The sequence below is a fragment of the Rosa chinensis genome, chromosome 5 (genome assembly GCF_002994745.2).
Source record: "Rosa chinensis cultivar Old Blush chromosome 5, RchiOBHm-V2, whole genome shotgun sequence".
Lineage (NCBI taxonomy): Eukaryota > Viridiplantae > Streptophyta > Magnoliopsida > Rosales > Rosaceae > Rosa > Rosa chinensis.
Genome location: NC_037092.1, coordinates 66364683 through 66373239, shown reverse-complemented (window position 1 = coordinate 66373239; position 8557 = coordinate 66364683).

The window sequence follows — 8557 nt, the reverse complement described above, 5'->3', positions numbered from 1 at the left end:
AGATCCTCATAGAGATACGTAGTGACCACATTCGTAAGCTGCATGTTCAGTTATTTGGAAACTACCAAACTGACAAGGTAGTGGAGTGCAATGACATCCATTACAAGAAAATATGTCTTCTCGTAGTCGATTCCAGGGCGTTGTGAGAAACCTTGCGCCATAAGGCGAGATTGCCATCTCTTTTTCTCATCACGCTATCTAACGAAGACCTATTAATGTCAATAGGTTTTATGTTAGGAGGTGTTGGCATCTCAGGCCCGAAATCCTTCCTCTTCGTTAGTGAATCCAATTCAACCTGGATCGCATCTTTCCATTTAGGCCAAGTTTCTCTACGTTGGCATTCTTCAACGGAGTAAGGTTCGATGTCATTGGTCTCAATAATTCCACGTCCTCATGTACACTAGTGTAGTTCGTAGAGATCTCTATATTCTTAGGAATTGGTTCTAACATTGAGGCGTCCCCCAACGATGTCTCTTGGACATAACCACAATCCAAAATATTCTCATGAGACGGATTATGAGTATCAATGATCAATGGATCAAGTTGTGCCAAACTCGCTCTCTTCTTAGGGCGAGAATCCATCGAACCTATGGGTCTCCTACTCTCTCTAGCGGAACCCATGGCCTATGACGCCATTATGCCACCTTTGTGGCGTCACCATACTACCATCCATGGTAGTGGTGCAGTACCCATCTTCTCTGGGTGGCACCATGTCCTCTTGTGGGGACATCAATCCTTGCAGGCATGTTTGCAGCAGGTATATGTGATCTCGTCACTTTTAGGGGATCAAGATGAGACATAGTGGGGACAGACCACGACAATTCCTGTCGTTCCTGTTGAACATTGACGTTCTAATCTCCCCCTAACGACGGGAAGACTGTTTCATCAAAGTGACAATTCGCAAATCCAGCGAAATAGAGATCGCCTGTCAAGGGTTCTACATAGCGGACTTATAGTTGGAGACTCATGTCCAACAAAAATATATATATGCATTCGTTGTAATGACTCATGTTGATGCGCTGTGGCGGCGCAATTGGCACATGAACCGCACACTCAAATATGCATAAATACGAGATATTAGACTCGAACCCAGTCACTAGCTGTAACACAAATAAAAGTTGAGTGGCTGCTATGAGTCATAGACGAATTAGCATAACTGCATGCGATATTGCATAACCCAAGCGGAAATATTGGTGCGCATTACCAATGTCCGGGCTACCATCGTAGTCGTTTAATGGTGGCTTTTCCGCGAGACCAATTGGGTGTGTACATGGGAATATGATACTTGATATCAATACCCAATGATATACAATAGTCATCAAAAATTGTCGATGTAAACTCTCTAGCATTATCAAGTCAAATTGACTGAATGGGATGATCTGGGTAGTGAGCCCGTAGCCATATGTTATGTGCTAGGAGTGTAGTATAAGCAGCATTACGAGTGGATAATGGCACAACACGTGACCAGCGTGTTTGCGTATCAACCAACACCATAAAACATCTATATGGTCCGCAAGTTGGTTGAGCAAATCCATAGAATTCCCTTAGATTCTTTGTAAGAATGGAATTATTTCCTCAATTTCCTTTGCATAGGATGGTCTTAATCCTAAATAACAGGCTTTACAGAACGAAACATGGGCTTTATAATCAACCAATGAAGATTTTGGTTAAGCCATAATGTCACAATAGACTTGAGAAGTAGAGAGAGGAGTTTATGGCGTCAATGCCATGTATTTGCCGCAGGGGGTAGGCGGCGCCAGCCATGTATGGCCTGTCTTTGTACAATCATGGCGCCATGAGGCGCATGTGCAGCTCCTCGAATCAATTCTTGGTTCTTACTTTTCTTCGTCCTGAAAATGGATGTCCGTGTAAAGTCTTTAATACACGGATCATCATGTCAAAGCCTATATGTGTCAAAATCCCATAAGTCGTCTCTCATGATATGGTTGGATTCAATAACTCAAATAGTGGTTGCATACAACCCACTAGAGCGACACATAAGTTTCTCTAATACTCGTTTATGTCCGTAGTCATTAGAGGAGATGCAAAGGAACTCTGTCCATTCTCATAATATGTTTCCACATGAAAACCATTGGCTCTTATATAATAAAGTTCGAATTAAGGTATGTCCAAGACATTAAAAAGAATTGACACTTTATTAATAGCCAATGATTACATCAAAGTTTCCAAAATCTAATCCAAAATAAAATCAAAGTAAGACACATTGTAGTCACTCTATCCGTTTGGTAACTCCAATCAAATATGACCAGGAAAGTAGAGAGAGATGTTGGTGGAGCAAGGCTCTCTTAAGTACCAATAATCTCAATGACTTTCCTAGACATCACATTTTATTGGGTCCGTCACATAAGAAAGAGTTAATACAATTGTCATTTATTGACTAAGGCAAATTGCCATTACAAAAGTTCTTGGAAAAAAAAAAGGACTAATCTAATCAAAGTCTGCTGCATCACTGTGCAATTCATCTTCAGCTTTGAAGTCCTCTATGGTGAGATTGACATCTCCACCATCTTCTTCTTCTTCTGCAAGGTACACTTCTTGCTCTCTCAGGTCCCTATATGCCCTGTATCTTGCAGCTAGTTTCTCACTTGCCTTGCATTGCTTGAACCAATGCTCAATTGATCCACATCAATGACACTCATCATTGTGGTTGCCTTCCTTTAATTGAGGTGCATGTTGTGCACGTTGTGGGCGTTCCCTAGGAGGATTTGCGCCTCCACCACGACCCATGGCGCTACCACCATGAGCTATGGCTCTATTACCACGGATAGGGTTGCCACGACCTCCTCTCCCACGTGTGGCATTGCCACCACGTGTATCCGCTCCAAACTTGCGGTTTCCTTCCTGATTAGGGCGGTTATATGGACCCATACGTCCCTCATGTCCCTTATTCCTAGGGTTCCGCTCCTTGCGCCCTCTTTTGGGTGCATTATAATTCGCCTCATGAACGCTTTTAGTTCCAATGGGCCTTGAATTATAATTCCTCATGAGGATGTTATCATGTTTCTCAGCTACAGATATGAAATTGATAAGCTGATGAAACCTCGTGATCCGTCCAGCATTGACCTCAGTACAGTATTGCTTTGATACCACAATGGCTGAAACGGGGAGGGTGGAGAGAGTCTTCTCAATTAGCTCTTGCTCTGTAACAGGTTGTCCACAGAATCTCAACATGGATTGTAAGTGAAGAGCCTCTGAATTATATTCAGCAACAGACTTGAAGTCAGCAAAGCGCAGATTGTTCCATTGAACCTTCAAGTCAGGGAGGAAGGAATCTTGGACATTGCCAAAATGCTCTTCTAGCGCTACCCATAGCTCTCTTGCATCCTTGATCGACATATACTCCAATTTGAGTGCCTTGTCCATATAGCGTCTCATCAAGATAACTGCTTGAGCATGCTTTGTAGATGTTCGGTTGAACACAAGATCCGGGTTAGGTGCCTGGATTATGGGTAATATTCCCTTGGAAGTGAGATGATTCTCAACATCGGTTACCCAACTGTGGTAATCCGAGCCTGTTGAGTCAAGCATGGGAAAGTCGAGTCTAGGTTCATTCGACATCCTGAACATAAGAAGAGAAAATATATTAGTTTCGGAGTTAAACTTCCACGAAGACTAAAATTATGAGATTTCCGAGCTACGCTACCAAGAAATCAATTTCCAAGAATCTCTTTTGGATTAGACCAAACAATAATGTTTTAATATGGTCACAATTTGATGCTTACGAACGCTCTTAGTCCAAGCATTGTGAACGCTCTTAGTTCACACGAACACTCTTAGTTCGTTTAATTATGAACACTCTTAGTTCATACGAACACTCTTAGTTCGTTAAGCGTGAATCCCCACAATTCCGCTTTGTTAAATATCAAACTCATTTGGCAACATATATTCCAATATTTGCAGAGAATAAAAGGAATTTAAATACAAGAAAGCAGCAACCTTAATTATAAAAACTTACGTAATTGTTCTTGGCTTGAAGACACGCGCGTGTTGATGCAGGCGTGTAGCTAAATTAGGATTGCTGGAATCTAGTCGGAAATTGGCAGTTGGTGGGCTGCCCTTCTCCCTTCTTTTTTTTTTTTTTTTTTTTTTTTTTTTTTTTTTTTCGGGCCCAGCCCTTCTCCCTTCCTTTTTTTCTTTCTTCCTCCTCTTTTTTTTCTTTCCGGGTCCCCTTTGCTTTTCTTCTTTTTTTTTCTTTCTTTCCTTCGGTCTTCTTCTTCGTTCGGTGCTGCGCGCCTTCAGGTGGCAGGTGTGCAGGGCCGAGTGGGCAGGCGGACTGGGCAGCGCGGGCTGCAGTTGAGGTGGCTGGAGGGCTGTAGGCGGGCTGCAGCAGGTCGGCAGGTGACGTGCGGCAGGTGCGCAACAGGTCGGCAAGGGACAGTGCGGGCAGCAGGGGCTGCAGTGGGCTGTGGCTAGGGTGCTAGGGTGAGGCCGGTGTGCGGAGCTGCAGGGTGAGTAGCAGGGGAGACTGGCAGGGGAGACCGGCAGGAGGTTGCAGAGGGGGAGTTAGCTGGAGGCTGCGGCAGAGAAGAAGTTCTAGGTTTTTTCTTTTCTTTTCTGAAGCTAGGGTTAGAACTCGTGCTGATAACGTGTTGTAGGAGAATAGAATTGTGTCTTATCATTGATAATAGGAGCCCTTTAAATAGGGAGTTACAAGGTACCCAAAAGGTAATAGAATCCGATTACAATTGAATACCTAAAACACATTCCTATTACAACTCTAAACCCTAGTTTGTAGAGGCACACATTATGTTGATATCCTTCAACATTTATCAATTTATTCATTTTTTTAGTTAAATGGGTCCCATTGTTAACTCTTAAATGAGTCATTTTGTCTAACAAAACACTATCTATTTATTACGTGGGTTAAGCGGGTTGGAAATGGGAACCCGTTTAATAAATGGGTTGGGTTTGGGTTTAAATTTTTGACACGATTGTTAAATGGGTTGGGTTTGAGACGATAAATACCTTAACCCGACACGAACCCAACCCAACATGACCCATTGACAGCCCTAATTCTGATGGAGGATGAAAGACCTGTGATCGCTGCTCAATGGTAAACCTTCTGATTTGATGTCTTTTGTCCTCCATCACAATCGATGCTCTTTTTTTCTTCATCTTCAATAAATGGTAAACCAAGACAGCAGGTTCCGTTTGCAGCAGATGAGCCCTATCAAATCAGAACAAGTGAGAAGAGAAGAAACCTTATCCACACAGCACATAGGCTTCGACATTTTTAGCAGTTTATAATTAAGCAAAGCTTCAATCTTGTTGGATGAGATGGTGAAGTAAATAGGCTTGCCGTTTGGGTTGAATCGGTTCAATTATTTATTTATTTTTTAGGCGAAAATGTCATCTTTTATTTCATACAACAAAAAATCTTTTTGCTTTTATCTGCTACAAAGTTGAAGGCTCCAACCACAACATGATTTTCTTTTTTGTAGAAATCTAGATATACCTTCTTTTGTTGTAGAGAAGGGTTTATATAGAGTGATTTTGGATCCTTAACAAGGTAGGAGTCCATAAATCCTGTTAACGTTCAAGGAATTGTTTAGTATACCTATTAGGATTAGGTTAATTACTTGTTCACCGTATTTTGCATATCAAGACTATAGAGTAGTAATGTATCGTCCAAAAAAAAAAAAAAAGGAAAAAAAAAAGACTATAGAGTAGTAATGCATCACTTGCATCTGCAGATTATTAGTGTTAGGTTAAAAATTGCACAAAGTGTAAAATGTCACCCAACGTAATTTCACTCGTGTTCATTAACAGAACAGAGTTTTAATTATTTCGGGTTCGACCCATTCAAGACACAATGTGTCTCTTAATTACAATCCCCTGTTACAAGGGAAACACCCTTTGATTCCATTTATAAAGAAACCAGTGTGTGGTTGTTTGTTTTTGCAGCTGCACCCGGATTTTAGAATGGTTTGCCTACGTACCCGGGAGGGGATCAAGCCACTCGTAGTTCAAGAGTTCCAATAAGTGAATGACCCATTGGAAGGCTTGGATTTTGGAATAGGAATAGTGTTTAGGATGCGGTTGCATCTAGATTATTTAATTCCAGATTGCCTACATACCCTTGCGGGATCAAACCACATGTAGTTCTAGCATTTGGGATTTAAATGGGTAGATGACCCATTTATTTTTGGATTTGTGTTTGGGATATTTGTGAGGGTTTAGAGCCCTTGCATTTGCTTTTGGGTCATTTGGAAATGATTTTATTTTTCTAGTGTTTGGGTGAATTTGACTGGTGGAGTCAGGGATTCGATTTGAATTTGTGGTTGCATCTAGTGGGTCGCTAGATTGCCTACATACCCTTTGAAGGGATCAAACCATTGTAGTTCATACATTTTGGGAATTTAGGATTTTTTCTTGGTTTTGTACCAAAAGGATATTTTTTAGGTTCTGGAGCATTTTTTTACGAAACCAAAGCCTGGGTATTTGAAAATGGAACTCATAGAGTCATGGTTTGCCGAATTCTTCCAACGGGCCCAAATTTTGAGGTGGGCTTTGCTTGTGAGTCATGTTTCTTGGTCCACTCCAATCAGGAGCTGCCCAAATTTGATATGGGCACCCATGATGTTGAATAAACACGGTTAAGCTTTTCGGAGTTGAGTAGGCCAGACTATCACTTATGCGATTTGAGTATCAACAAATTAGAGAACCGCTTTTTCTTTTGTCAGGTCAGTGACACATTTATTTGAATTTGTGAAGCCTACGAAGGTCGAGGCGGTGCCATCTTAGTGCAGCAAGGTTTGATCCTCCATGTCTTGGGAGCACCCTTTATTTGTCGACAATTTTGAAAGCAAAACATAGCAGCCAACCAAAACAGAGACCATCTCTTAATTTGTTATTTGTGTTTTCTCAGGCCAGCGATACATTTGTGACTTATGGGGCCGAAGAGGTGCCATCCCCTCTGTAACTTTGTCTTTCTTCTATTTTTTTTATTTGACATTCTTCAAAAGCTCGAGTGAACAAAACGTCTTTTATATGAGCTGGGTCAGGTTGTAACCTCCTTGTGGCTTTAGTAGCTCGTAACAAGGGCTGCCTGTGTAACAAAATAGGGAGTTAGCAGAATACTTTTCCTGTCCTTGTTTACTGATCGATGCTTCATACTTACAACTCATTGGCTGTAGCTTCTTTGGCTCTGCTTTCATCGCTTCAAAAGAATTGATAAAATCTCTCCTTCTCTATTTGTCAGCGAGTTTTAAACTGCAGAATGGCTACTGCCCGGTGTTCTCCACCTTTTTATGATTTGCCTTTTGTACATAGGATCAAAGCTCATGTTTGTCTTCTTGCTCCACAGCTTCAAGCTTCAGAAGAAGATGTGCTGCCACCAATACTTGTAGTAGGCATAAGTACTAGGGCTGTCAATTCCGACACGACCCGCCAACACGACATGAAAACCCGCACGAAATAAAGCGGGTTGAACCCGCACGATTAAAAAGCGGGTCAGCGGCGGGTCAACCCGTCATGACCCATTTAATAAACGGGTCGGTCACGGGTCAACCCGCCAACACGAAGTGAACCCATATAACCCGTTTATTAAATGGGTTGGGTTATATTATATATATAACCTGCATACACGACCCATTTAAAAAAATAATAATATATGCATATAAAGGTTGAATAAGTCTTTTTCTCACTTTAAGCTAGGGTTACCGTTAACACTATAAATTCTCTTATTTGGGTCTTGTATCAACACACAAACCCTAACACTCACGGGTCATCTGCATCAAATTTTCTTCTATATTGATTCTCTGCAAACTGCAAAGATATATTAGTATATAGCATATCCATCTTGTTATTTTCTCTATTTTGCATATAATTTTTTTACTTATTAATATCGTATTATGTATGGCAGATGGATTACCCTGTCAATGACAATGCTCTAGATGTTCAAAATGCTAAAGGTGATCTTGTTGAAAATAATGAGAATGTGATGCATGATGCAAATACTGCATCTGCAAAGTTTGATAAGAGGCGAAGAAAGCTCACATCAAATGTATGTTCTAAGTTTGAAGTGCTTCCATTGGGTCCGGATAATAAACAAAGGGCTAAGTGCCTAAGATGCGGTATAACTTACTTGTGTTCTAGTAGGTATGGGACAGGAAATATGAAACTCATCCAAGCTAAGAGAAATAGTGCCAAACTCATTAGCATGTGACAATTTTTTCTTGGTAAGTGACGTTAATTATTTGTGCAGCGTTTCTTTACTCTTTTACTATGAGGAAGTAGATCTTCCTTTTAGTGTCCTAATTACGTTTTGTATGAGTTTGATGCTAGTTTAATCTACTGATTTTGATTTGCTTCCAATTGTAGGTGGTGATCACTTGCTTTTCTTTTTGAATAAAGTGAAGAAGACTTTGGAAGTTAGGATTTGATCGATGCTCTACATTCAATTTTAAACTTCAAATTTAATTATGGATTATGCTCTATTTGTTCTTGTAATATTAGAAGCTCATAGTATTTGATTGTAGGATTGGACAACTTGGATTTGATTATTCATGAATTATATATAATTATTTATACTCTT